The sequence below is a fragment of the Halichoeres trimaculatus genome, unplaced genomic scaffold (assembly GCF_033239565.1).
Source record: "Halichoeres trimaculatus isolate MK-OKI-2021-1 unplaced genomic scaffold, fHalTri1.1 fHalTri1_scaffold_7, whole genome shotgun sequence".
Lineage (NCBI taxonomy): Eukaryota > Metazoa > Chordata > Actinopteri > Labriformes > Labridae > Halichoeres > Halichoeres trimaculatus.
The window spans coordinates 18,661,670-18,688,811 of record NW_027437185.1 but is presented as its reverse complement, the minus strand read 5'-3'; the positions used below and the strand labels follow the sequence as shown (position 1 = coordinate 18,688,811).

The 27,142-nt window shown below is 41.4% G+C and overlaps 1 pseudogene; it reads left to right on the top strand.

The window, feature by feature from the left end:
• LOC141793773 (uncharacterized) overlaps nt 1-27,142 on the top strand; it is a 139,191-nt pseudogene that overhangs the window by 108,989 nt on the left and 3,060 nt on the right.

The window sequence follows — 27,142 nt, the reverse complement described above, 5'->3', positions numbered from 1 at the left end:
TGAGATGTACAGAGTCGACCTTTTAATGCCTGTTTTCTCTCTCCTTCTCTGTTGCAGGTCCTCCTGTAAGTACAATCTCCTCTTCTCCAGGTAGTATGCAAATCAATTACTGTTTACATTTTTAACTTTAAGTTAAAAATGCAAACACACACAATAATAATGATAAGAAATTAACCACAACTACATAACCTTCGTTTTTCTCTCACACTAATAAAACATGGACACACAGACTCACTGGGTGACACGGACTCACTCACACATGTGCATCCACTGAGCACTGCAATAAACGGACCACCTAGGGAACTGTGTGTGTGTGTGTGTGTGTGTGTGTGTGTGTGTGTGTGTGTGTGTGTGTGTGTGTGTGTGTGTGTGTGTGTGTGTGTGTGTGTGTGTGTGTGTGTGTGAGAGAGAGAGAGAAAAAGAGTTTAACAGCAGCTTATCTCTCTGGAACTATAACTACTTTCACACACAGCAGGTCAAACACTCAACCTGACACAAATGCGTTTGCTAACTGGAGACTACTGTCATGTCATGCTTGGGTGTTTTCCAGTTTTAATTATTTATATTTTCACTCTTTCTGGCACAGATCAGAGTCTTTAAAACACACTGTGATGTTTCTTTTCTCCAGAATCAAATAAAGTATAGAGCATGTCAGGTTGACATTTCATTGAAAATCCAAAGCATTGCTTTATGAGACAGAACTGTCAATCCAGCTGGTTCCCACTAAGTGTGCATGAAACGATGTGTAATTTCTTTTCCTGAACACACACAAAGTCCAGCCTCTAACCCGTAAACTTTAAAGCGAAGGGTGGTAATGAGTCACCTGCTACTGCAAAGAGTAACAATCTGTGTGTGCAATTAGTCAAGAAGTCAAGTTTACCGACTGGGAGCTGTCAGCCAAAACCCCAGAACAAGATAAATGACAGTTTGCTCCCTGATTGTTTCATGCAGCTCACTCAAAGTCAGATTTCCCTCTTGTTTATCTATCTAATGATTCAAAATTTCATCTTCAAAGTGAAGGGTTAAATCTGATCCACAGTCCCGGTGTATCATTCTAACTGTGTGTCTCCTTAAAGCAAAGTGTGCCAGGTGATGAGACCTGTTCATTTATTTTCCATGGCTTTTTGGTTTCTGTTCTAACCATTCTCATTGCTTCATGCTTCAATCTCTAACCTCACCAGGGCAAGGCTGGACGGGATGGATACCCGGTAAATTTGATTTGTTATTTATCCTGTCACTCTTCAGTTCACCTAATCATGTTTTTCTATCTTTTCCCATGGCGTTAAACCTTTTTTCCTCACTGCTTTATTAACATTATTTTCTCCTTTTGCCCATTTTTTGCTCTTTTTCATGAAATTACTCTCATCTCCAACTTCTTCTAACATTTTCTCTACACCAATGATATTTCCTGCCGCATAACTGAGAAAATACTCAAATACAAAGAGTAACAATTCCATGCAGACGTAGGCTGCCCGGGGTTAAGGTCCCAGGAAAAATCATGCATTTTCCAACACTGCAACACACTGACTCAAGACCTAGAGCATATTAAACACACACAAGAAAATGTTTAAGTATGAAACTAAATCAGCATAAAGCAATATCTAAGGTAAACCAAAACCACAAGAGTGCAATCTCACAAATATAATATGGACCTCATACCCACAGAGCAGAAATCATGGCCTTTAGCTTTACAATCAGGTTAGCAAATGTTTTAGAATATAAGTGTGCATCCAAAGCTACTGAGAGCAGAGCAGTTTGCTGATTTGCATCAAACCATGGACAATATGCCAGACCACAAAACTGAGATCAGGTTCTGGTGTTATCAGGAGAAATGGTGGCCTCTTGTGGCCAGGCTGACTACTGCACAGCTGCACTCCACAAATGCCAAGATATGATTAAAACAGATTATTCATGGCTTGTTCATTTGGCTCTCATTACTTTCTTTTTTTTCTTTCTTTTATGAGTGTGTGTGTGCGTGTGTACATTTCATAGGATGCATTGTCCATCTTTTGTCTGACTGCCATTGCCATCAGTCTCCCAGTGCTGTGTTGCACAGCTTCTAGACGTGTACTATGTGTACGTTGTCTCAGTGGGAATACTTGGAAGTACTTTCCCCATGGGGCTCAGTCCCAGTCGTATTCCCAGTCTGCCTGGCACTGCTTGGCCCTCCTGACGGGAAATGCCTGCTGCTAATTACACACAGGTGGAGCGAGTGTGTGCACCCTTGTGTTTGTTTGTCTGGGACTCTATTCATCTTTGTCACTGTCTACATTAGCGAGCACAACGTTGTGGTAAATAAAGTGTTTTTCTTCTAAATATTTGCTGAATTTAATTATGCAGTGTTTTATATTAAAGCTGCATAATGCGGGTAATCCTTCCTGTTGTGATACACACATGAAGGTATGATGACTAAAGCGGCCATGTGTAAAAAGTTATGCAGATTAATCACACTGGCCATTAATATGAACAGCACATTATTTCATTCAGCAGCAGCAGCAGCAGAGATGATCGGGTTTCAAACGCTGAGCTTAAAAAGAGCTGTTCTTCCTGGTGGGTAGCTCTGTTTGTGTATCTTTGTCCATATGTGCAGCTGTGTGTGAACTCCATCCAACCACCCATAGTTTATGTAAATGTCTGAAACAAAGGCCAGAGCTGTGGAAGTGGTCAGAGGTCTTTGTGAATGTGCATGAGTCCCAGTGTGTGTGTGTAAATGTGTGATATGTTTTCTCTCACATGGTCGGCTCATACAGAGAGTGCAAGAGCAAATCAGCACAAATGAGTCGAGTCAGTTTTCTGAAGGCGCTGCGACGCTAACTGTGCCGTGCCAGCGACTTGTGCCAACAAGTTCTCTTTCTTTATTTTCCCATTGTTAAAACAAACACACTTTTCTTTTTCCAAAGTCTTTTTTTTTCTTGCCTTCTCTCACCCTCATTATGTCTCTGTCAATTTGAAGCCTTTAACACTCTGCAGGCAGCGCTCTTTGTTTTATGACACATTAGCACATCATTCAACACTGTGCCTAAGTACATTTTTGGTGTATTATACTTTGCTTGAGGATTTCCATGTATACTGTCACTCAGCAACATTTCAGTACATTTCATTTCATTACTGCTGTTGCTGGTATCTCACTACGCCTTCTGATCAGAACTACAGTGTAAGTAAACAGCTGTAATTCTATCATTGAGAAACTAACTTAGATTAAAATAAACTATAATTAAAAAAGAATGTGATAAAATGTTTGCAAAAACTTTATTAGCTTTACTTTATTTTCATTAGTTTAAACATTTAATCAACATCATAAGTGACAGGATTCTCCTCAGCATCGGCAGATTTGCTCTCAATTGAAAAATCAGAAAAATCACAGTGATCTCAGATATGTCTTCACCATCAATGATCAATAGGACCTTAAGAGGGGGTGGGACTTCAAGTACAGTTTTTGTCAATAACAACAACAGTGGCAATCCATTTAGAGGACGAAAAAGACCACAATCTTTTTTTCCCCAGGACAGCTTACAGCTTTTGCGCTGTTTCTCTATCCAGTCTTGTTCTGTTTTTAACATTTTCTCAGTATAACTCAATTGAACGAAATAAATCTGAAAAATAAATCTGAAAAATATAGAGACTTTAAAGCAGACTCGAGTTTGCTACTCAAGGAAATAGCAAGGCCGAGGGACAACTTTTATTATGTATGATTAAAAATTTTCACCACTTTACCTGTTAGGGAGATAAAATCCAGCTGGCTAGTTTATATACAATACAAAATACAATTGCTATAATCCCAAAATGTAATGTGATAGTGAAGTGAGGTTTAGTTTTTTCTACTACCACATCTTGTGAAAAGATTAGTTGTAAATATCTACCAATCCTCAGATCATGCCAGACATGTGTTAATCTGAGCCTCTTTGAGGAAAAATCTAGCAAGATCTAGGTTGGACAAGATTAGAATAGAATAGAATAGAATAGAATAGAATAGAATAGAATAGAATAGAACTTTATTGACATTGTAACAAGTACAACGAAATTGAAGTCAAAGCAGCAATCGAGAAAACAAAAGTAAGAAAATGTATAGAAAGTGCAAAAAGGTCCATAAGAAAATAGATGATGACAGCTTGTCCATCATTCTCCAGTTCAGCCAGCCTCCACCTCCACAGGGTCCAGGACTGAGCTTCTTCAGTCATGCTCCATCTCTGTCTCCTGGATCCTGTCTGCTCTCAGCAGGTGAAGTTCTTCCAATGTGGCGTTGGTGTCTGATGTTAGCTCCGTTAGCCATGTCTGTGAATAGCATGATGCTACTCTGCCCTCTGGTATTCCCTCTGTGGCTGGGTTAGCACGGCTAGCTCCTCCATCTTATTGGAGATAGATCTTATGTTCCCAATAACGATGCATGGAAGGACAGGTCCATGTCGTCACTTCTTAGCTCACACCTGAGAACCAGCAGACCTCCAGACAAACACAGGAGAAAAAGTAGTAAAATTATCACTGAAGCCACAAAAAGTTTGGTGTCCATGACCAACAAATGAGCCATACAAAGTAATGATCCACTCCAAATACAAAGATTACGAAAAATAGACGGAAAAAATTACAAGAATCGGACAAAGAAGAGAGTGCTGCAAAAGGCAGCCATAGCCAACAGGGTGGCGCCTAGCAAGGACACACAAACCAAGTAGGTGTCTTGGGGGGTGTAAACCCCTCAACCCTTTTCGACCCAGCAGAAGCAACACAACAGTGTTTTTACTGTACACTGAAAAATCCACACCTGTGACCCAGTGTAGGTTATCCAATAATGGGTTAATAATCACAGCCCAGTCCTTTTTTAGGGTTTAAATCATTAAGCAGCGAGAACACACAAACAGCAAGGACACAATAATACCTGATACACTTTCTGAATGAGATTACTCCCTGTAGTAGCTAAAAGCTAGTACTTTCATCCTGTCTCTTTATAATGAAAAGGTTCACTTTGAGTTATGAGACTAGATCACACATCAGTCTTTCTCCAGGGGAGTCGTGCTACGCTATGGTGTTAGTGTATGTATTAAACAAAATGTAAAAGTCCTTCCTCCTAAACTCTGCAGCCATAGAAGCTAAGAGGTTATTGTCTGCTCATGTGTGATGGTGCATTTGTTGCACTTCATTCAGGTGGTGTACACATGTCTCACAGTTACAGCAGCCCACTTTCATTTAGGTATTACACGTATGATAAACAGTGTTAATGACATGTGGTTTGTGTGCATCTCAAGCAGAACCCTTGGGTAAGTGTGTGCGTGCCGGTGTATGTTTTCTCTCCTTGTGTAACCCCTGTCACTTCTCCTTCCTCTCATAAATCACAGACCAGGAGTTTGACTTTCAGAAAACGAGCCCTCTGTCAAACAACCAGACTCAGACACAATGACAGAAAAGTGCAGAGGGGTAAACACACAGCCACTGAAGTTAATTCTCGCTCATATTTGCAGTCACCACAGTGCCCAGCTACCAGGCTGTTTACGCTAAAGTGCCACTCTGCGACAGGCAGTGGACCTCAGTCAGCAGAAACAGTCCAAGGCCTGTATTGTTCAGGTTTCCTAGTCGCTGAGTGCAGATCAAAGCCAGACAGTCACCCAACAACATGTCAGTAATTTTCTGTCCTGAATACACAGCACTCTGCTCCTCTGGTACGCTTCATTCTGCATGTTGGTTCTGGATGTAGCCACTTTTTTTCCCCTAAAGCAACAAATGTCATGTTTCACAAATAATCTGTGTGCACCCCTGACGTACAAAGGGGATTTTTGTTACTGTGGCAACATGGGGGTAGAAAGACATCTCAAGTGAATGAGGCTAAGATCCCTTCAAGAGAGGAAAAGATAATGATACAATAGGATGCAAAAGTAGAGCCAGAAGAGAGGAAGGGGTTCATCTTCTTTAACTTTGGCGTCACTTAATGAAACCTATTGAGCCTAATGTGTGCGACACCTCACTCTGCCATGTGTGTTTCTAGCTGAGGCGTCTGCTCTGATGTGCAGACACAGAGCATCCTCAGCAATTACACCCTGCTGGATAATTAGCAGTCTGCACCATAGGGAGCACCATAAAGACAGTAAAAGACATCCCTCGGTGTGTTTCATTAGGACGAAGAAACACACCAATGCACATATGCATGCATAGGCATGCACACACACACCAACACACACACACACAAAGAGAGACAGCGATACATACCCTCCTGCAGGCAGAGTAATTTTCTAGAAATGTGTTTAAAAGCCATCTAATTGGTGGAAATGCTGAGTCAAACCTTCTGCTGAGGAGCTCTGCAGGACTGGATCGTGATGGGGACTAGAAATACAAAGAACCACACATGAATAAAAAGGCTTTATTTCACTTTCTCCCACAATCATTTGAGGTTTTGGTGGTAATCGAAGGCCTATTTTGTCACTTTTTCTCACATTAATCTCCCGTTTTTCTATTCTTCTGTGAACCTTATATCTGTCCTCGACCTTCACTCTGTGGTCTGATCCATTTGTGGTACAGATGCAGGTTTTAGTAGTGGATTTTTTTTTCCATAAAGCCTGTTCTATTTTTATATGAATTCCAGCTCTTTTTATGCTTTGCAGACTTTTGTGCTCTGTAGGTCTGTTCTACACCAGAGGTACCGGTTAACATCGCAGCTATACAGACTGAAAAACTGAGAGTACATTAAGGGCCACACATCGAGATGCAACTTCACCTGGTTCCTATGTTCCGGTCCCTTTTTTCTCTTTTCATATAAACCCTTCTCTTTGACCTCTGTTACTGATTTAAGTAAAACCATATATAACAAAGTGTCTTATCTTAGTGGTCTTAGAGAAGCTTTCTGGATTTCTGTTTTGTCCAGTGAGTTATTGCTTCAGGTAGCTGTGGTTAATCTGGGTCTTATTGTTTTCCATATCAGATAACGGTTAAGTAAGAAAGGTCAAAGAGGTTGCAGTTACGACAACATGGAGACCATCAGCTGTCAGATATTAGATACAGGGTTTTATTGTTGAGAAAGAAGACACACACACACAGTACCCGAAGTTCACAGGCCACTGTGAGCCTTGTTAGCAGCCATAAATCAGTCAGTGTTTTTGCTCTAGTCCAGACTTTGCAGCAGCCAGTGACCTCGCCATGCTCACCTCATCTGCTCATCATGACGAGTCTTGAAGGAGCCGGGCCCTGATAAACGCTGCCAGATGCAGAGTTATCACACACATGCATAAATCCAGAGGCATAGGGAAAATTCACAGGGACCTTTGTGGGCTTACTCGAGGACTCACAGGATCGCAGTTGACATGTAAAAACACAGAGCACTGCTGTTAATAGAGTGATGACACCAGTTGAGGAAGTATAGAGCATTAGGTCCTCACGCTTAATCTCAATTTTAGTCAATCCTGGTGAAATTACAGCTGTTGTTTATTTGCCTTACCCTGTCTGAGCCACCCACTGCTGAGTTCACAAGGGACCTTAATCAAAAAGACATCCGGGGAGCCTTTAAAGGCTTTGCTGAACATTTTATTAATCTCTTTTATACAGGCCAACCACAAATGTTTCTGAGGGGACTTTATAGCCTTAACCAAACATTACAGGATTTCAAGAAAGGGAATAAAACAATTAATGGGAGCAGCTCCTAAAGCATCAGCCCGTTCCTTCTTATTTTTGTGCCTCGTGTCCCTTCACCAAAGCAGATGATGGTACTGTGGTTGGTTTTTCCAGCAGGACTTTAGGCTGGATAGCACCCACGGGACAGGTTTAGCTGTAAGATGAAGGGAAAGCCACGTGAAGTCAGCGATGATGGTTTGAGCCACCAGGACTGTGAAGGGTTGAGCAACCCTCCACTCAAGGGACCCTGTGAAAACTGTTAGCTTAACACCAAGTATGGTCGTTAGGGAGGAAGTCAACATTAGCCTTTACTACATAGATCACGTTTAAGTGTTCTTGGAAAGTTTGATCCACCAGTTCCTCTTTGTTGAAGTGGGGGATCTGAAGGCTTGTGCCTTTGAACTGAGTGTTGCTTTGCAGATGAGGTTCAACAACTGCTTGGCTGTTTTTATTGAGGTAAACAAAGCGGACAACTTCAACTGCTGTTTGGGCACTGGGGGAGGTTGTATAGGAACTCTACTTTACTGCCTGTTAGATTATCTCATCACTGCAAACACACAAAGACATGGGGTTGTGTGGAAGTGTAATCCAGCTGGGTCAGATCCACTCACGGTCTATCCCACTGGACACCGCACCGTAAATCTATGAATAATTATAAACCACAACCACCTGGAAACGTCTGAAGTGTGCACACAAACACACGCGCACACACACACACGCACACAGTTAAATCCGGCAGGATACGCACAGAGCATTTATATAAAACCTAAACAGTTTCGCTCCTTCTTTTCCTTCTTTTTCATCCAATAATTTCCAATAATTGCAGCTGTTTCTTTCTGTCCTGTAAAGCATGCTTCTTCCTGTCCTCACATGATACTTTTGTCCTGCCAAATCCGCTTGCCTGTTTTTATTTTTTCCTCGGTTTCTTCAGAGACATGGAGACAAACTCAAACCTTCTTGAAGATTATATGTAAATGGGGGTTTTTGATGTGTTGTTCTGTTTGTAGCAGAATAACATTTCTATTGCAAAGCAACAAATAATTCAATAAATAGTTTGATACTAGAAATTTACAACCATTTTTATTCTGTTTAGAGAGTAAAATAGGATTTAGAAAAAACTCTTTCTGTAACCTTTTTAGTTAGAAACAGAAGGATGATGGTTAAACTAGCATAAAGGCTAAAACTGTGAAAATAGCTGGACTAGAAAGGATCAATCTTCTTAAAGGTACAGTACAGTGTAAAGTACATAGCCATGTTCAGCATAGCAGATTTAGTAGCAATCAAAGTAAATGGAGTGGTTGTTGTGCTAGAAGCTAAAAACGTAACAAAAGAGGGTTTAGCTAGACTAACAACGTCACCAAGTCCCCATTCTCAAAACAGAGAAATTAATAGTGTTTGTTTTCTCATCTGTCTCAGCAAGAGGATGAGGAATCATATTTCCTAAAACGTTAAAGGTTTTGTTGTTTTGCTTCTGTTTTCTCAAAATGTCTCTATATGTGTCTTCCAACAGGGTCCTCTTGGTTTAGATGGAAAACCAGTAAGTGATCTTGTGATGGAATACCACAGGAAACCATCTCAAAATGAGTGACAACGCCTTGATTTAACTCTGTTTTTCCCTTCCTCAGGGTATCCCAGGCCTCAAGGGAAGCCAGGTACGCCCTTACACACCTATTGTCTTGTTTATTTTTAATTTCATATTTGTTTTTTGACCTCATATAGTGATCGTAATACTGAAGCAGTTCAGATTATGTAACTGTGAATCCAGGTGGGTCTTTGACTTGTTAAACGGGTGCTGGTATACTCCATCAATCATTTTTACTGTTCCTGGGGGAACGCTGTCAGTGAGTAAAAAGCCCACGGAAGCCATATTGTTTCCTGTTCCACCTCTTTAGTCATCCCAGGGCTCACAGCCACAGGGGAGTCATGGTTCAGCAGAGCCGAGTGCTGAAATCCCCTTTGCACTTCACCTCAGAGTCCGATCCATCACCTGCCCCTGAAACCTAGCACACAGCCAGGTGCAGTGGGGAAACAGGCCCAGCAGAGCGAATGGGTAACACACAATCGGGGAAACATAAGAGAGAAAAAAAAAAGAGTGCACAGCCTCTGCAGAGGCTCTTTAAAAAGTCATTACTGTACTCCCTGATTCTCTCTGGTCTGTTTACTGAAGAGAGAAACGAGGCATCTGCTGAAATGTAAACCCCTCACTGCACATTAAAAGCTGTTTGAACAGTTCCTCTTCAAACACCTTTTTGCTTTTGTTTCCTGCAAAGTGAGACCTCAAGCTGGCTCTGTCCTCCTCTCAGTGAGGACTCTCCTCATCACTAAAGATCTGCTGTAAAATTCAAGCAGGTACAGAAGAGTCCTGAGACTAGAGTCTCCTTTTAAGTTCTCACAAGTGATATGAGATGAGCGTTGGGTATACAAGGGTGAAGAAAATGTAGGAATCACAACATTTAATATGCAAAGGCTAAGACAATTTCCAGCATCAAAATGTGATTGTTTTAACATGTTTGGTTAGTTCAGGAATTTTTTAATTTTAAATGAGTATATTTTTAATCATTGATTAGCTCACAGGACAAAGCTAACATGAAATAGTCAATGAAAACCATTTAGAAGCTCTCATCATTACACACCTACAGTTGATAATGTTGTGAATTTAACCCTTCTTTCTCTGAACTGAAAGAGAAAGCAGAGCAGAGATAAACTGCTGCATGTCATCACGAGCCTGTTTATGTTAGCAAACTGTGTACCCTCTGCACCACGGCCTCCCACCCTCTGCCATAAACTCCTGAACACAATTAGAGCTCCAGTCCAGACAAAATGTCTACCAGACAAAAAAGACATGAGGAGAGGGGGAACAAATTAGAGAGGGAGGCACTGAGGGAGTTTTTGTGGCAGATTTAGAGACAGAGCAAGCTGAATAAAAGCAGAGAAAGAGAGGGGGAATGGGGGTAAGAGTTAAAGAACAGGCTGTTCAGGAGAGTGGAGCGTCAGGGGGTTTAACATTAAGGTTGAAAGAGGTGAGATGTGCCCACAGCAGTCACCGCTGAAGACACTCGGACAACTGGTGGCTTCTTTTTTGCTAAAAAGATCAAGGATCGCACAGAGGAAACAAGATTTTCGGAATCTTGTTTTCAAGAAATTTGATGATTCAACAAAATTTAAGTTATAACTAAATTGGAATGAAGTTGAAAAAAAAAGTTTTAAATTTAAAAGAATTAAGTCATATTCAGAAAATAGAGTTTTAAATTTACAGTAATGCAGTCAAAATATTACATTATTATAACACAGGTCTGGGGTTAGCATATTCTTTATTTTGAAGGGGAATGAAGGATTATATCATCAGGTGTTAGTAAATAGCAGCTTAATTTGAATAACCAGCAGTGCAAGCACCAAGTTTTCTTTTTCTGCTGCTGCAGGAAGTTTTAAAACTTCTCTCTTTACGTTTCTGAATCTTTGCGTTAACATCCAACATCCAGCCCATTTTTATAAGTAAATAATCCATTTCTCTTTAGACAGGATCTTAACTACCTCTGTAAAAAAATATACCGTCTTCACTTCTCTAAATTAATCAGTTAATCAAGAATTTGTGACGACTAAGTGTGTTCAGACATGCTGATGTTTTCAGCAAAGATTCAAAGCTGAAATCTCAGCCTACTGGGAAGGAGTGGAGGAGGCGCATTACGGCTTGACTTTCAGACCTCAGCTAATCTCGGGGCCTGGTGTTCATAAGGCATGTGTAAACAGTCCAACACACAGCACCACTGTGTCTTTCTTACTATACATGAGTGCATTAGTCTTTGTTTAAAGTTTGTATCATCCCACATCTGAAGTGTCTTCAGAGTTCCCCTCTGAGAGAAATACTGGTCGAAGAACAAAGAAATGCGCCGCTGTCTCTCTTTTATCCCCCAGCAAAACAGTTTTTATCTCACAGAGAGAAATGTGAAAAAGGATTTTTGCTGCATGTCATGTGGGGCTGTTATTTTGAAATATGCTCAGACAGATGGGACTTGGGATTGAGCAGTCTCAGTGGCACAGCTGCATTAAGTGGTAGTACCGTTTTGCTTTACCATGTGATGAATGCTCAGCGCTGGATGCCAGCTGAAGATGTATTGCACTATGATGTATGTTTCTCGTATGATGACTGATTTATCATAACCGACTGTCTCCCATTATCTCCTCCCTCCTGCAGGGACCTGCCGGACTCAAGGGAGAAAAGGTATGCTTCAATGTGAATTTGGAAATCTCTGCGAGATAAGTCAATGCTCATTCACTTAGATGCACTGATGACAGCACAGGTGTTCTCTGCATGGCTCCTCCCCCCATTTTCAGGTTTTCACAGTGCTGCTCATCAAAAGAGCCATAGATTATATGTAGTAACGCAGAGGCTCATCTGTCTCCACACATTCTCACGTCAGGGCCCTTAACAGGTTTACAGTCTGTCTACTGCCTCCAGATGTTTTCCCGCTCCGTGAACCTCTGCCCATGCAGCCTGAGATGTTAGCGACAGCCAGAGCTGCCCACACCGAGATACAGCTCCTGCATTTGATCTTTTGTTGTACACACTGATGAGTAACTTAGAGCGAGTACGATTCTGCATTCGAGCGTAAATTATCCTGATAAGCTCAACCACAAGTAAACAGCACTGGTCAGAGCAGGGTTCAGCCTGATGAGCCGGGATTGCAAATGACACATGATGCTGAGGTTTGGAAAGTTGGCTCACTCCGTGTAATCATGCAAGTAGCTCTGAAGAAACAACAATCGACAGCACGTGCACTTTTACTAAGACAACACTTCTTGTCCCTGTGAGATGATTCCAATTGTGGCTTATTGAATTCACTTTTACCGGAAACATCTAAGCTGGCTTTGAGACCGATGATCTTTCAGGCCCTTACTTCTTATACCAGAACAAATTTGTGAGCCTGTCTTTTACTGTGTCTGTGTTCAATTTCTACAATCTGACTGCGTAGGGAAACAAAATGTACTGACAGTTGTTATTTTCCTGTTTTTCTTGCAGGGTGACCAAGGAGACGTTGGGCCACGGGTAAGTCATGGGTTTAGTCCTTTCTGAGAAGATAAAGCAGGACATGTTTTTCTGTAAAATGTGCATCTTAGACATTTTTTCTATCACCCTGGCCGAAAAGAGAGTTCCTTTCATTGTTTTCCCTTAATGCAGTTTAAAGACGTGTTTCCACATTCAGATCTTCCTTCCTCTTCCTTGTCTTCCCCATCATCTTTCACCTGTTTTGTCTTCCTGTCGCTGTAAGAATGTCATTTTAATTCACTCTTTCACAGAAAAGACAAATATTTTATCCCTGCTTTGACATTTTAAACTCATTTAAAAGTTATTCTTGGACACTTTAACCCCTTACTGCCTGAATTTATTAACAATTATAAAAAAAAAGATTCTGTGTTTTTGCATTCTTACAGATGTTAAATTGGGAAGAGATTGTAAATTTGAGTGTAGTATACACAATAGTGATAACCAACTTATATCATATATAGATGTGAGAAATTCATCCCCTGACCAATATATTGTGACATAGTGGATCTGAAACAATCTTTGGTATGTGTAGAGTATGAATCAATAGGTAATAATGAGATACAAAGGTCATTTCAGCTGCACCAAGACCTGACAGGGTACATTGCAAATTTGCGACAACAGGCACCAAGTTGTTAATATATGTTTCTCTTGGTGTGATTCCACTTTCGTCTCTGCAGTAAACAAAAGTGCACTTAGTTAACCTGCACTCATGGTGACCTGCAAATGAAGAAAAAGTTGCACAAATGAAACTTCACCATAAACAAACAGCTTCAGGAAGGCTGGAGTATATCTACACCGATGCTGAGAACATATGCAGCCAAGAGCAGACAGTGTAACAGACCATCACAAATTGGAAATCAAAGCGCAGGAAAAGAGGAATTTCCAATACTTTTGGAATTTTTATAGCGTCTATAAATCCCATCATTTCCTCGTTATCGTACTCAAGGATCAACGTGTGCGCAAACAGAGAAACTATTACATTGTTTTTCATTTTTTCATCTATCCACATAACCATTAACACTACACTCAAGTCTTTTATTAGCTCAAAAGGAGTGTGTTTACACAGAGCAGCTTCCCCAGCAACTGCACCAACAACATAATCTGGCTCCTCTGATGAGGTCTGGGTCGCCCACATCTCTAAAGCCTCTCGATGAGAAATGATGATAGAAAAGAACGATGGAAAAACTGAAACCTCACCATCAAAACCCATCACTTTGGGCAGAGAGCCAGAGCTGCCATCTCTTCAACCAGACTGTGTTTTTTTAAATATTAAGCCTCCCCTTCGTTTTTACATCTGGTCCGTGTTGTCAGTGTTGTCTTTTCATGTGATATCACTCCAGCCGCCATGAGTCCTGTGTAATTATCTCCTGTTTGATTCGCTGTGGCTTGAAAGTAAGACTTCTGTGCTTTACATGGTGACCAGCTTGGTTTCTTTGAAGAAGTCATGTATGAGATAAATCCTGAATGGTTTCTAAGTTTTATTATGCCTAGAATATACGATCAGGTCAGGGTCATTCTGCTTTTCATGCAGGGAAAATATAGGAGAACAAAAATATGTTGTTTAGGATCCAAGCCCTGTTATTTTCATATTTTTCTTGCATAATGAAGCGTTCCCATTTAGATTTACAGAATGTATATCTGCAAGGATTTTATAACATAAAAACATTAAAAGAATATTGGTTGCAGCTTTTGAAGAGAAATCATGTATTACTTTTATTGTTCTCTGTTTAAAAACAACCAAGGATCACTTACCTCATAGACCATATCAATCAATCAGATGAGTCAATTAAGAAATAATCACTAGTTTTGGTACCACAATAAACTTTAATTGGCTTTCCATATGTAAACCATATGTCCTGAATTAAATATCAACCCACTGATTTGTATTGAGCATAATAAAGATTAAGGTTTCATTACGTTTTAATGCACTGATTTCATGCCTGTATGCCCAAAATACCCTGATGTTCGTCCAAATTATGCAAGGAAGGCTTTTTCCCGTTCATGTTTTGCTTTTCTTTTCTTTTTTTTTCTTTTTTTTTCTTTTAATGGTGGATTCATAATTTACTCTGCTGCAAATCAAACACATTTAGCTGCAGGAGCACAGATCTCATGTAAGCTAACATACAGATCATCAGTTTCTTTAATCTGTCCTAGAGGCCAACTCATTGTCCAACTTCTAGTTAAGCTCAAATAATCATCTTTAATCTTTAATATCATCCTTTTTTGTGGTCAATGTGATTTTGCTGTGATTAGCCGTTCCAGACAAAAATATTTGTTTTCATGTGCTATTAGGACTAGAACTCTAGATGTGACCTACTTTAACATTCAAGTCTTTATAAATTCTACTTTTAAAAGGCCAAACTGCTTTCTGTAGCCACTTTTGGTTTTTCTTTATTGCTCATATTTCAAGCTTTGAAACAATAATTAGAAATGGATGTGCGGTCATTCATCTCCAAAGAGCCAGAGCCTGACAGTATTGGCATAACAGTGTGTGTAAGAGTACTGGAATGAGACTAAATGACTATTGTTTTATAGTCAAGCAGAAACGGAGTGTAAATTCGACAGACTCGCCAAGCGGAACAATATTTATGATGCAGCTCAGAAACATAAGTAGAATTCCTGATTCCAATCAAGCCGTACGCCATTGGATTTCACAGCCGATCCCTTCAGATTTCAAGGTCGTAGTTTGTGTAAGGATTTAACTTTTTTTGTGTTCGGCATCACTTATTTCTGCCAAATGGTAAATATTAGACTTGGACCAGGCTGCTGGCGCTGTGATATCTTTGGAATAGGCTGCAGCCAGAAAAACCTCAGAGTATCGCTTAGAGACACTGACCCAGTACAAAACAAACCCTGCAGCTCCTAAAACTACTGTATTTCTGAATGAGGTTTGGCACTTGAATTCTTTTCATAGATATGGCTAGATTAGTTTGCAAATGAAAATCTTTAGGTGTCTGAATGTTTAAAGTCCTTTTTTAAGAAGCTATAGGTCCAAGCCCTGCAGATCTAGTTATAAGGTACCAGGTGGAAGCAGAGGCTTTGTGTATAGATGCAGTTGTCACAATGCTATGAAAGCATGAGAAAATACATGCAAAAACAGGAAGTGACTTTAATTCTTTGTCAACCTTGGACTTCCCTCCAATCTGTAATTTTTAATGATAGGATCTGGTGCCAGAAAAAATCTTAATCAAAGGAAAACAGGAGTATCAAGACACACGAAAACATTTTAAGTACATTCAGGAATAGGGCTGCATCTTTTTCCAAAGCAAAAGTCTCGAAGAAGGTATTATTTCTTCAGGCTTCACCACCCTTAAAGACGTTCTGAGGATATAACATCAGATGCTTGGGCTTGTCTAACAGCTGTGTTGAAAGACAAGCCATGTTGGGAGTTTAATCCCACGCCAAAGCCTCTTCTCAACTCCTCCAGAGCTGATACAAAGAGGCCATGGTAAGACAGCGCCCTGAGGTTGAAAGGCTGTTTGTCTTAGTATCAGCTTTAGGTCTGATGAGAACGTAAAGGAGAAACCTCATTGTGAAACAATCTATTCTCTTATGTTATGTTTTAGGGGCATATGCGTATGTGGTCTACATGGTGGGAATGGTGTGAATGAGTGAATGTGACAGTGCAGGGAGAGAGTAAGGAGGGGTCTGCGGTGTCAAAGAAACCTCAGCCATCCAGCACCCACCGCAGCCTGTTAACAGAAACCTCATGAGCAAGCTAGCATCTCTACCTACCCCCCTCCTCCTCTCTTATATCTTCCTCTCCATCCTGCCATGTGTTTTTGGAGAGGAACTCAACCAGAGAAGCAGCACAGTGCTCCCAGCTCTCTCTGGCGGCAGACAAACTCGGCCCCTTTCAGCTTCACAGACAATCATCACAGTTACTGTCTGTCGGCTGGAAAGGTCCAAGCCACCTCTGTTTGGTTTGGTCACAGAGGAGGAGGATGGGAAGACATCAAATGGAACGCATAGAAAAATACACACAATGAGACACATAGTCTAAACAGCAAAATAGTTGAAAGTGCAGATGGGTAAAAACATTTAGAAGGTCTCAGCTTAATTAAATAAATCTCTGACTGTTTGCAGACGATGTGATTTTGTCCGAAACATTTTTCAGAATCTGCAAGTGTGTTTTGTTAAACACTGAAGCTCTGCTCTCTCTGCAAAAGTTGCTCATCTTTGCCTTTTCTTGCTTCTTCTCCTCAGGGTCCCCCTAGCTACAGCACATATGCAGGTCTGCACAGTAATCAGATTCCTATCAAGGTTTGTCTCGCCAAGTGAACTCCCTCCAGTCCTCCCAGCAGCCTCCACTCTCTGTCCTGAAGCTGATTTCCTTACTTTCCTTTTAGATTATGAAGCAGATCCCTCCTCCGGGGCTTTTTCTTTTGTCTAACAGCCTTAAAGCCTGCTTTGCTCTCATCTCTGCTTTCCAGGGGCAGTTGTTTCCCTCTTTCCTGGACTAATGGGAACGCTCAATGTCAACTATGGATTTCCACTCTCTCTACTCATTTATCTCTGTCTCTTCTTCTCTTTCACCTTCCTCTTTCCCCGTGTGCTTGTTTTCTTTTCTGCTTCTTTTGCCTACATCCTTTCTCTCTTGCATCTCAGATGGTCTTCCCTCGATACGACCACAGCTTCCTCTCTGGAGATCAGTCGGGCAGCTTTCAGAGACGCTTTCTGAAGGTAGACCTCAACCAAGGCATGTGTGAGCTTTTAACACATTAACCTGTTTCTGTCCTAACCAGCCACCTATCTCCTTCCTTTCTCACCTTGCACTTTTTTCCACTAATCATTTCTGGTTTGATAACATCCAAACTGTTTTCATATGAAATGGTATTTTGAATGAATCTGTTGGTCAACACTTGGAGGAAGAACTGCATATGTTCAGAGAATCTTGAGTTATGTGTGCTTCTTTTAACACAAAAACCAGAGAAGTTTTAAAGAGTCAACAGAAACATAACTATTATCAGGAAAGCTTTTTGTCTTTTATTTGAGCTTCTCCCTGAAAGGGCTTGTTGAACCATTTTGCTTACCGTAACAAGCAAACCATAATGCACCACGTACCCATAGAGCTTATGGTGCAGAGTAAGAGTCATCATGTAACTGTAGAGGCAGTGCAGTGGCTTCCTGCCCTCCAGTGATGCACAGGACTGTTGGGGCGTTAGTAGTTTCTACTCAGCACAAAAGCAGGGGTGGGATTCATTAGAGAGACGTGTTAGCAGTTAGATGAAGATAAAGCAATGAAAGGATTGTTAATAGATGATGACAGTATCATTTGCTTTTTTAACGTATGAACAGAGAAAATCTTAAAACAGAACATTCTGTTTTCAAAATGTTTAAGTTCTCACTTAAGTGTGTCTGTGTGTGTGTCTGTGTGACTACATATCAGTAAGTCTAACCAGAAAAGGTAGAAAGACAACGACTAGCATGTTAGCTACAACTAGCAAATTAGGCTAATAAGCTACATGCTGCTTCAGTTAATATTTTCAACATACAAAAGACCTGCTCAGTTCATTTTGTGGACTTTATGAGAGCATGTCAAAACACAGAAGAAAAGTTAAATGTTAGTCGACCATCGTAGATAGACCAACAGAGGATTCACATCCCGCTGTGCTCTCCCAACCTAGTCTTGTCGCTCGCTTTCATTTCTCAAACCTCAGCTTTAAAGTTTCAAAGTGTCCCTCTCTCAAAATGTTGGTTTCTGTTGTTAAAGCTGTTCTCTCAAAGACAACTTGGTGAATCCACAAAAGCTACAGGTAGAGATAGCAGCTAGGTTGTCAGCAATAGGGAGCTGAAGAGCTATTCGGCAAATCTGTGAGATTTAAAGATTTATTTAAAAATATATATTTAGTACATATGAAGGTAAATTTGCCACATGTTGACCAAAGCAGTCACAAGACTCACCTTGCGTAATTTAAATCTTTCATTTGATGCTGAACTGTTAGGGTCTGTGCATGTTTTTACCTGCGCCCGCGCAGACATACATACAAACTACAGGATGCAAGAAATCCATATATCGGTGCTTTCCTATGACTGATGACTGACGGGCACATTATCTCTCTGTTTTCCTTTGTTTGTCTCTGTTTTGTAATCAGGGTGACCAAGGACAGGCTGGACCAGCTGGCCCTCCTGGTCCCCCAGGTCCACCAGGTCCAAGAGGCCCCCCTGGAAACACAGGCAAGGACGGACCTCGTGGCCCCACTGGGGAGCAGGTAAGCATGAACAAAAATTACACCAAACAAATCCCACACATTTTTTTTTACTGTTACTCCCCCTCCTCCTTCTCTTCCTCCTCCTCCTCCATCATTCTCCCCCTTTTCCTCACCTTCCACCTTGGGTTACACCACAGTAGATTCAGTCACTTAAAACACCTCAGTCATCAGGGTGATGTTACCTCCATTGTGCTGACCTGATTGGGTTTAACCACAGGGTGTGACAGATTGCAAGTTGTGTTTCTTTGTGTGTCTGTGAATTTTGAAACCTCCATTGAGGGGCAAAGGTCTGTGCGGTAAATTGCAATGAACCCTCATTCTCATTCTTCCGGGTTTGCCAGTGAGCTGCGGCTTACCTAAAAAGCTCCTAGAATAGCAGCTCTACTGCTGCTCATCTGTTTTGTGTAAGAAAGCGACCACAAAGATCTCCATCACGCCCCCCAGTCTTCAACCCTCCTACCACCACCGTGTCACTGCGCACCCCTGAAACAGATATGGCACTGTGGCGAGTTCATGGGCAGTTTCCCTGGCCTCATCGAACAATAGATGCGCTCCTTGCCTGAGGCAGTTTATGTTTCTCAAAATGTCTTTTTCCCAGAGCTCTGCTCACATGCAGTAGCTGCTCAGAGCTGTGGTTAAGGATGGAGGAGGGAGAATGAGCCTGTGAAGGTAATTTTTGTTTATCTGAATGAAGAGATGAATGCTGTGCTACATTAAACTGGCACAAAAAAGCAACAGGATTCAAGTGAAAAATGTTGGTTTCACAGAGAGCTAATGCAGACTCCTAAAAAAAAAAAGAACAGATCAGATTCTGACTAAAACCAGACGGATCCAAGAGAGGGGCCCATCCTGTAACCTAGTCGATTTTCAAATATATTCTCTGAGTCCGAGCTGATCAAAAGGCATTGCTAAACCCAAACAGCAAAACAAAGCAGACTGCTGCTAAGAGCCACTCCATGTTGTGGGCAGATGTATGAGCAGGCTGAGCGAGAGAAAGTGAGCCAGGCTGCCAGCGTGGGTGTCCCTCACCATTTGTGTGTAAAGAGGCAAATGAAGGAATGACGGCTCAATTTAAGTTCAAGCTAGCCTCTCTCTGCTCTTTGGCAACATTAAAAAACTTCAGCGAGGGATGTGTGCATAAATACCATTCTTTATAGTATTTTTCAGTAAATTTACTATCACTTTAAAATTGGAAGGGTATCTGACATCTGAACTGTTCCTCATCCATCCTGTTTTTTGCACTCAGGATAAAAGAAGTGCTAAAAATTATTTGCAACGGCAATTTGTATCCCGCTGCCGCAGAGGGGAGATCAAAAGACGAGGAGGAGGTTTAGAGGGGTGAGAAAAGAGGTTAAAAGGGTTCTGGAGCATCTGAGGATGGGGATAAAAGAGAAGTGCGGAGCAGTGGAGAAGATCTGGATGACAGTTTGTGTTTGCTGGCAGAGAGTGAGGAAAGCAGCTGGGAAAGCTTTAAGTTGCTTCTGCACATTACTGTAAAATATGAGGATAAAGCAGAAGGCTAATAATCGCTAGTTTATGCCAAACATTTATCCCAGAGCTCTCAGTGATCAGGCAAACACGATAGCACAGTGTGTGTGTGTGTGTGTGTGTGTGTGTGTGTGTGTGTGTGTGTGTGTGTGTGTGTGTGTGTGTGTGTGTGTGTGTGTGTGTGTGTGTGTGTGTGTGTGTGTGTGTGTGTGTGTGTGTGTGTGTGTGTGTGTGTGTGGATGCCTCTTGCACAAGTTCCCACTAAGCTGTCTGTGCCATGGATGACTTCATAGCAGATGTTTAGCTGCTCCGAGCACACGTCCACCTGGCCCTCACAAACAGTCACAATAAGTCTGTTTACCTAAATAAGCCAAATGTACAGATGCCTGAAAATGGATACGGAAAACTAGCTTAGTGTTTTAGAGAAGCTGGGGCTTACTTCTCATCATAAAGAAGATTCTGGTCTGGGATGAAGAGCAGTCTCCACCAATCTCCGGCTGACAGCAGGAAAAACGTTTTTTAGTGGAAAGAGATAGAATTTGAACAGAAGGCATTTCAGTGTTTGTGTTTTCTTGTTTGGTGACTGGACATGACATGACAACAGTGGTCATGAGCTCATACATCTTGGACTGAAATTTTTTACGAGTATTTTATAAGGTTTACTAATAAAACTGCAAACAATATATCATTGAAGTAACCTATTGGATGGTGAAGTGCAGAAATCTGAAACGTTAACCTGTGATTACAGCATCTGGCTGTTGGTTGTTGTGGTTATTTACAGGTGATGTTAACTAGAGAAGTTGCTGTCATTTTTCAACCAGGATCTGTTCTTTTTGTGTGCTGCATTACCCATTTTATCCCAAATCTGAACTAGTATAGACATACACACACACACACACACCCCTGCTGACAAGTCCGTACAAAGACCCCCAGGTTAAAATTCAGATTGAGTTAAAGTTTTTCACAAACTCAAGCTCATGACTTTGATATATCTTGTGTAACACTGACATCTTGTGGCCAAAGTGACTAAAGTCTTCAAAAAAGACAAACCAGAAATTGAGAGTTTAACTCAAGCTTCTTTTCTGTCCCTAGGGTTTCCCTGGTCGAGATGGTCTTGAGGTAAGTGCTACCATAAATAAAATTTAAAAAAACGGAAAAGAGGAGGCCTACACTAAAAGGCCTCTGATTTTCCCCTTGAAGCAAAACTGTGCATTTGTGGCACTGATTCTCCTTTCTCTTGATGATGATGATGGTAACCAAAATGTCTCTTTCTCAGGGGCAGCAGGGATTACCAGGGAAGCCGGTAAGATCAGTAATAGATTTTTCACTTTGACTTAACCCACATGATTTCCTTGATACTCCAAAAGACAAATGACCAAGTTTGTACTCTGAATATTTACTTACATCATGATCTGACAGGGAGAGGATGGTGAGCCAGGCTACCCAGGACCTCAGGGCCCACCAGGAATAAGGGTACAAAGGATCTTTGATCCTCTTAAGTTTTGCATGCTGATTGATTTGTGTTTCTGATTAATTTGTTATTCTTTCTAAACATTTTCATTGCATTAAACAGGGTGAGCCAGGTTCAGGTGAAAAAGGGGAGAGAGGCATGGACGGACTACCAGGGTTGAAGGTAAAAGATAAATCTTGATTATTATAAATGAAACGGCCAAGCAGTTAATACACTTTTCTGTATCATAAAATTATTTCAAGGCTGTAACAATGTTCATCTGTATAATCTGTGAGTTTTATCATAATATTCATTTCTGTCCCAGGGAGACAAAGGGGAAACAGGAGAGCAAGGACCACAGGGACCCATGGTGTGTAAATGACCCAAAACCAGAACTCTCATGAATTAATCTGCTACAAATTAATAAACATTTATCCTCTGAATACTTTACATGTCCATCTGTAATCTCTTTGTTTTCCACAGGGTTATCCTGGTGAAAAAGGTTCCTCAGATGTAATTGACTTCAATGGAAAGCTTCTGGATGCAATCCAGGTGAGAAGCATTACAGTTTCATCAAGACCAGATTTAGGGACACATCATGTGGTCCATCAGGTATTCATAACTGAAATTCAAGTTTGACATCAGGCAAAAGTCAAACAATAGTTTGACAATAGTCAACAGTGTGGTGAGAAACGCATCAGAGAACCACAAAACTAAACCTGCTGCCATTTTCTCCTGACAGGCCATCAACACCGTCAGCGTTTCGGTAACCTGCTGTTGTGCCTGCATGTTTGGTGGTGTGATCAGACACTAACACATGTAATAATGCTTAGACCTACACGGTCATGCACAAGCACACACCCTGTGTGCATCCACACCTTATCTGACCCGCTGCCTGTGGATGCGTGTGTTTTTGTAGATGTATTGAATGTCACTCTGGAGGCCACATTTACAGAGTTTTCTGAGTGTCCTTGGTTACTGCAGTCCACCATGCTCGGTTGGGTATTCTTTTGGGATGAAAAGAATAGAGAAGAGGGATGAAACAGACAGAACCAGCAAATAAAGTCCAGCTGTGCTGCTCTATCAGATAACACAGAGCTTGCAGAAGCATGCTTAATCATGCAGAAAAATCACCAGCCTTTGTTTCATTGTCCTGAGTGTGTTTTCATGCTCGTATTGAATTCACCTCACAGACTCAGGGGTTGTAACTCACCAAAGGGCAGCATGGTGTTTTTTTGTGTTGTGGCACATAACTCAATGAAGACATAAGAAGTGCACCCCTCGTGGTCGACCCAGCCTCGGGTTCATATTCCTCTCTTTATACACCAGAGCCCTTGATTCTTCAGTGTACCGTGCTACATGCTAATAACAGATGGATATCTCTGTGGTGGAGGGTGTTTTTGATTTAAAACCAGTGTGCGTCAGGCCCCCTTGGACCTGATCTGAAGTGGGCTCTGCATGAAGCAGCAGTGTGAGACAGTTACAAAGAAGTTGGTGAAAACATGAACCTGAGATTGTATCAGAAGTCTCATGCCAGCGTGGATCAGTTGGCAGCGAATCATACGCATGCTCTTGTTCAGAGTAATATCCATGCAGCAGGGAATGCTCACCGGCCACCCAGCCTGTGATACAATCCTTTCACTTGTTTGTGCGAAACCATGTTGGTTTCATCTAATTTGAAAGTTGAGTCAGTGGTGAACCTGCTCTGTAGTCATGCTGCAATTTGTCATTTGTTTAATCTAATTTCACATTTCACAGCGTTTGTGTAATTATTTGTCTGAGAAACTTTCACTTTCCCATGGTGGAAAATCTCACATCAACAGTTGTTTATAAACATCTTGGTTTCCATTTAAGACACAAAAGTGGTTGATGTTGAAAAAAAAATGAGAGAGGATAATTTCACCTGTAGGAGAAATCGTGGGTTCCTGTTTTATTGCTTCAAGATGGTCAAGGACTTCAGAGGAAGAAGCAACAAGTGTAACTTTGTTTTGTAGAGGTTAAAGAGCGCGATTCAAGACGCTGTCACACTTTGGCCAGCAGAGTCAGCAGCATGGGATTGACATGCTCTGCTTTAAAGCTGCATGTTTATATAAATATCTCAGTAGTTCTCTATTAGTGCAGCAGTTTTGCATGAAAACAATCAGCAGGATGGATCAAGATGCTGGGTTATTGTGTGGTACAGACCACAAGCAGCACTGTTTTACAACCACTGTAAGGTAAAATGACTTCAAGTTGCATGTGTTCAACAAACAAAGTGAACGACAGAGCTTTGTTTACTGTCTGTGAAATCCATCAACCTTATTGTTTCCTTTTGGGGTTGGCCCATCTTCAAGCCTCTTGCTTGAGCTCTGTGAGTTTCCAGTTTTTCCCACAACCGTGATAAACAGAATAAGCAGCTATGTATACACAAAATGTCTCTGTGACTGTCTGAAAATTGCAGATGTAGTGCAAGCGGATATAATCTGTATTTTTGTTATTATTATTTATTAAGAGTGGATTTCATGGCTGTCTGAGGAGGAAAGGATTGTATATGTCAACAAACCCCTTAGTGATTCCCTGATTTCCTTTGGGCATGCAGAACTTTACAACAACCTCTGTTTTTGCTTTTCACACACCTTCACAGCAAAGTTAGCAAACACTGACAGCTCTCAAAGCTTCAAAAAGTCACTGTACGCAACCTGTATTCAGAGTTCAGCAACTGAATCACCAGAAATCCATTCTTTATTGATAAAGGGTATACAATCATAACAGTAAATGAATCATACATTTTGGCTGAGAGAGGCTGTTTATAAAATAAGTCTCCATATCCCATGTGATAATAAACCACTGGTGTGTCACAGCATGTTTTAACTGCCCCCAAGTGGCCAAATAAGTTATAGCAGAAACATGCAAATAAAAATGAAACATGCATACAACATATCAATCAGTGTATCTGCTTTTTTGTGTGTCTCTCTAGGGCCAACCAGGACCACCTGGACCCCCGGGACCACAGGGGGAGAAGGTAAGGGGTGCTTTCATCACTCATGTGCTAATAACACCTATGCGTGGTATTAATTTAAATGTAGCTACTGTAACTGAGTGAATCTCTCCTGTCTTCCAGGGCGAGCTTGGTTTACCAGGGCCAGCAGGAGTTGACGGGCAAAAGGTTTGATAAGAAAGATCATAAAATGACACATACAAGCTTAAAAGAGCTCACTACTGCTGTTCATTTGGGGCATTTTAGCTTAGGTCTTTTTTTGTTTGTTTGTGCTGAATGTTACATCTTTTTGTCATTTTGTCTCTAGGGACCTAAAGGGGACTGGGGTGAGGCTGGACCGCCTGGTGAGAGGGGAGAGAAGGGAGAGATGGGTCTCTCTGGGCCTGCTGTAAGTTTAGACCTTAAAGAAGTTTCTCTGATGTACAAATGGCAGAAACGTAAATTAACAGCTTAAAGTTCATGTTTGTTTCTGTTGCTCAGGGTATGGATGGGCACAAAGGAGAGAAAGGCGACTGCAGAATGGATGACAACCTGGTCAGTGTGACTCAGACAGATAGTCCTTTAATAAGGCAACCATCCATGTGCATGTGTCCACATAAACTCTCAGCCCAAGTTTTACTCCAGTTATTTGTTGTTCATATGATGCTCAGGTTCAGATGATTTCCCAGCCTGGTCCACCTGGTCCACCTGGCCCACCAGGAGTACCCGGGTCTCCTGGCTCCATGGTGAGTACTTCCATACTTTGAATGAAATATTTCATGTTAAAATAACTATTTGCTGCTGTGGACGCTGCATTAATTGCTTGTTGTTTTCAGGGGCTACATGGGATGCCTGGACCTAAGGTAAGACTTCAGGACTCATGTGGCATGTTATGGAGGCTCTCATGTGTTGTTGGTGCTCAGGGCTCATGTGTTCTCACACAGGGTGAGCCTGGATATGGGATCAAGGGAGAGAAAGGGGACACTGGTGCTTCTGGACCCAAAGTGAGTGACACAGACTTGATATTTTTTGATGAAGCATGCAGATGGTAAAGCGGTGTTCATCTATTTTTCTTGTTACAGGGATTAGATGGCCAGAAGGGCTCATCAGGGTTAGTGGGTCTTCCAGGAGCAAAGGGAGAAAAGGTACACATCTGATCATCAACACAACATTTTACTGTGTCTCTACTTCTAATGTGTTGGTCTGGAATAAAAGAAAAACACTGTGATTTATATGAGTGGACTTCTGTTTGCAGGGCAGACCAGGGGAACCTGGACTAGATGTGAGTTTTGACTGAAATTTTTGATCTTCACATTTGATATCCAGTGTTCAGCTACACTCTGACCAGTTTGTGCTTTTATGTCCAGGGTTTCCCAGGACTGATGGGGGAAAGGGGTGACAGAGGAGAGAGAGGAGACAAGGTTTGTACAGAAAGAAACATTGAGTTATTATAATAGAAATAAAATCAGAGGATTTTCTTTAATTGTAACTTAATGATATCAAAAAGCTCTTCTTCCAGACATTTAAATGACACTTGTGTGTGTTTAATGAAGTCCTGGTTCAACAATGTTATCACCAGACTGTGTTTTCTGTCCAATTTGTACCCAGGGTGACAGGGGAGCGGTGGGAAAAAGAGGTCTGAAGGGCCAGAAGGGAGAGCAGGGTCCTCCAGGTCTGGACCAGCCTTGTCCTGTGGTATGTCACAGTCACACACACACACATATATATATCTCAGCTGTCCCGTCACTTTATTGTTTCCCTTCTTTCCTCTCTCAATACTGTCTCTGTCATCTTCTCTGTTTTTTCTCCTTGTTTCTGTGAATGTGTAACGGGCTCTTGCTGACAGGGTTGTGACAACACTAAAGGTCTGTCTGGAGAGGCAGGGCTTTTCTCTCCTTCACCTCCTCTTGCTCCTTCCGGCCCTGAGGCCCCCTGTCCTTTGGTACAGTATCTCTGCCTTCTTCCTCTTCCTCTTTAATCACTATCTATGCATCTGCTTCATCTCTTACTCTTTCCAGCTTTGAAACACTGTATTGCATGGGCTCTACTTCATGTCTTGTCTGTTCGAAAAAAGACAGATGTTTCTCAGAATGTAAATATTTTGGCTGTATGAAATATATGTATAAAAGCAATCAACAAAAATAAAATTGTAAAAGAGGAAACATGTAGCATCCTCTCCATGACTGGCTCCCACACAATCAGAAGTCAGACAGTCACTGAGCAACAACTTGTTACTCTAATGTGGGGGATATAAACTGGAAAGGACAACTCTGATGAAAACATTCACAACATATAATACAGAGCTGAAAATGGTGGCGATAAAGAGTTCTTTGAATGTGTGGGTTTTGAAGAAATCGTCCTTTTCCAGGTTTGAGGATTTACTGTTTTTTAAACCTGTTTTGCTT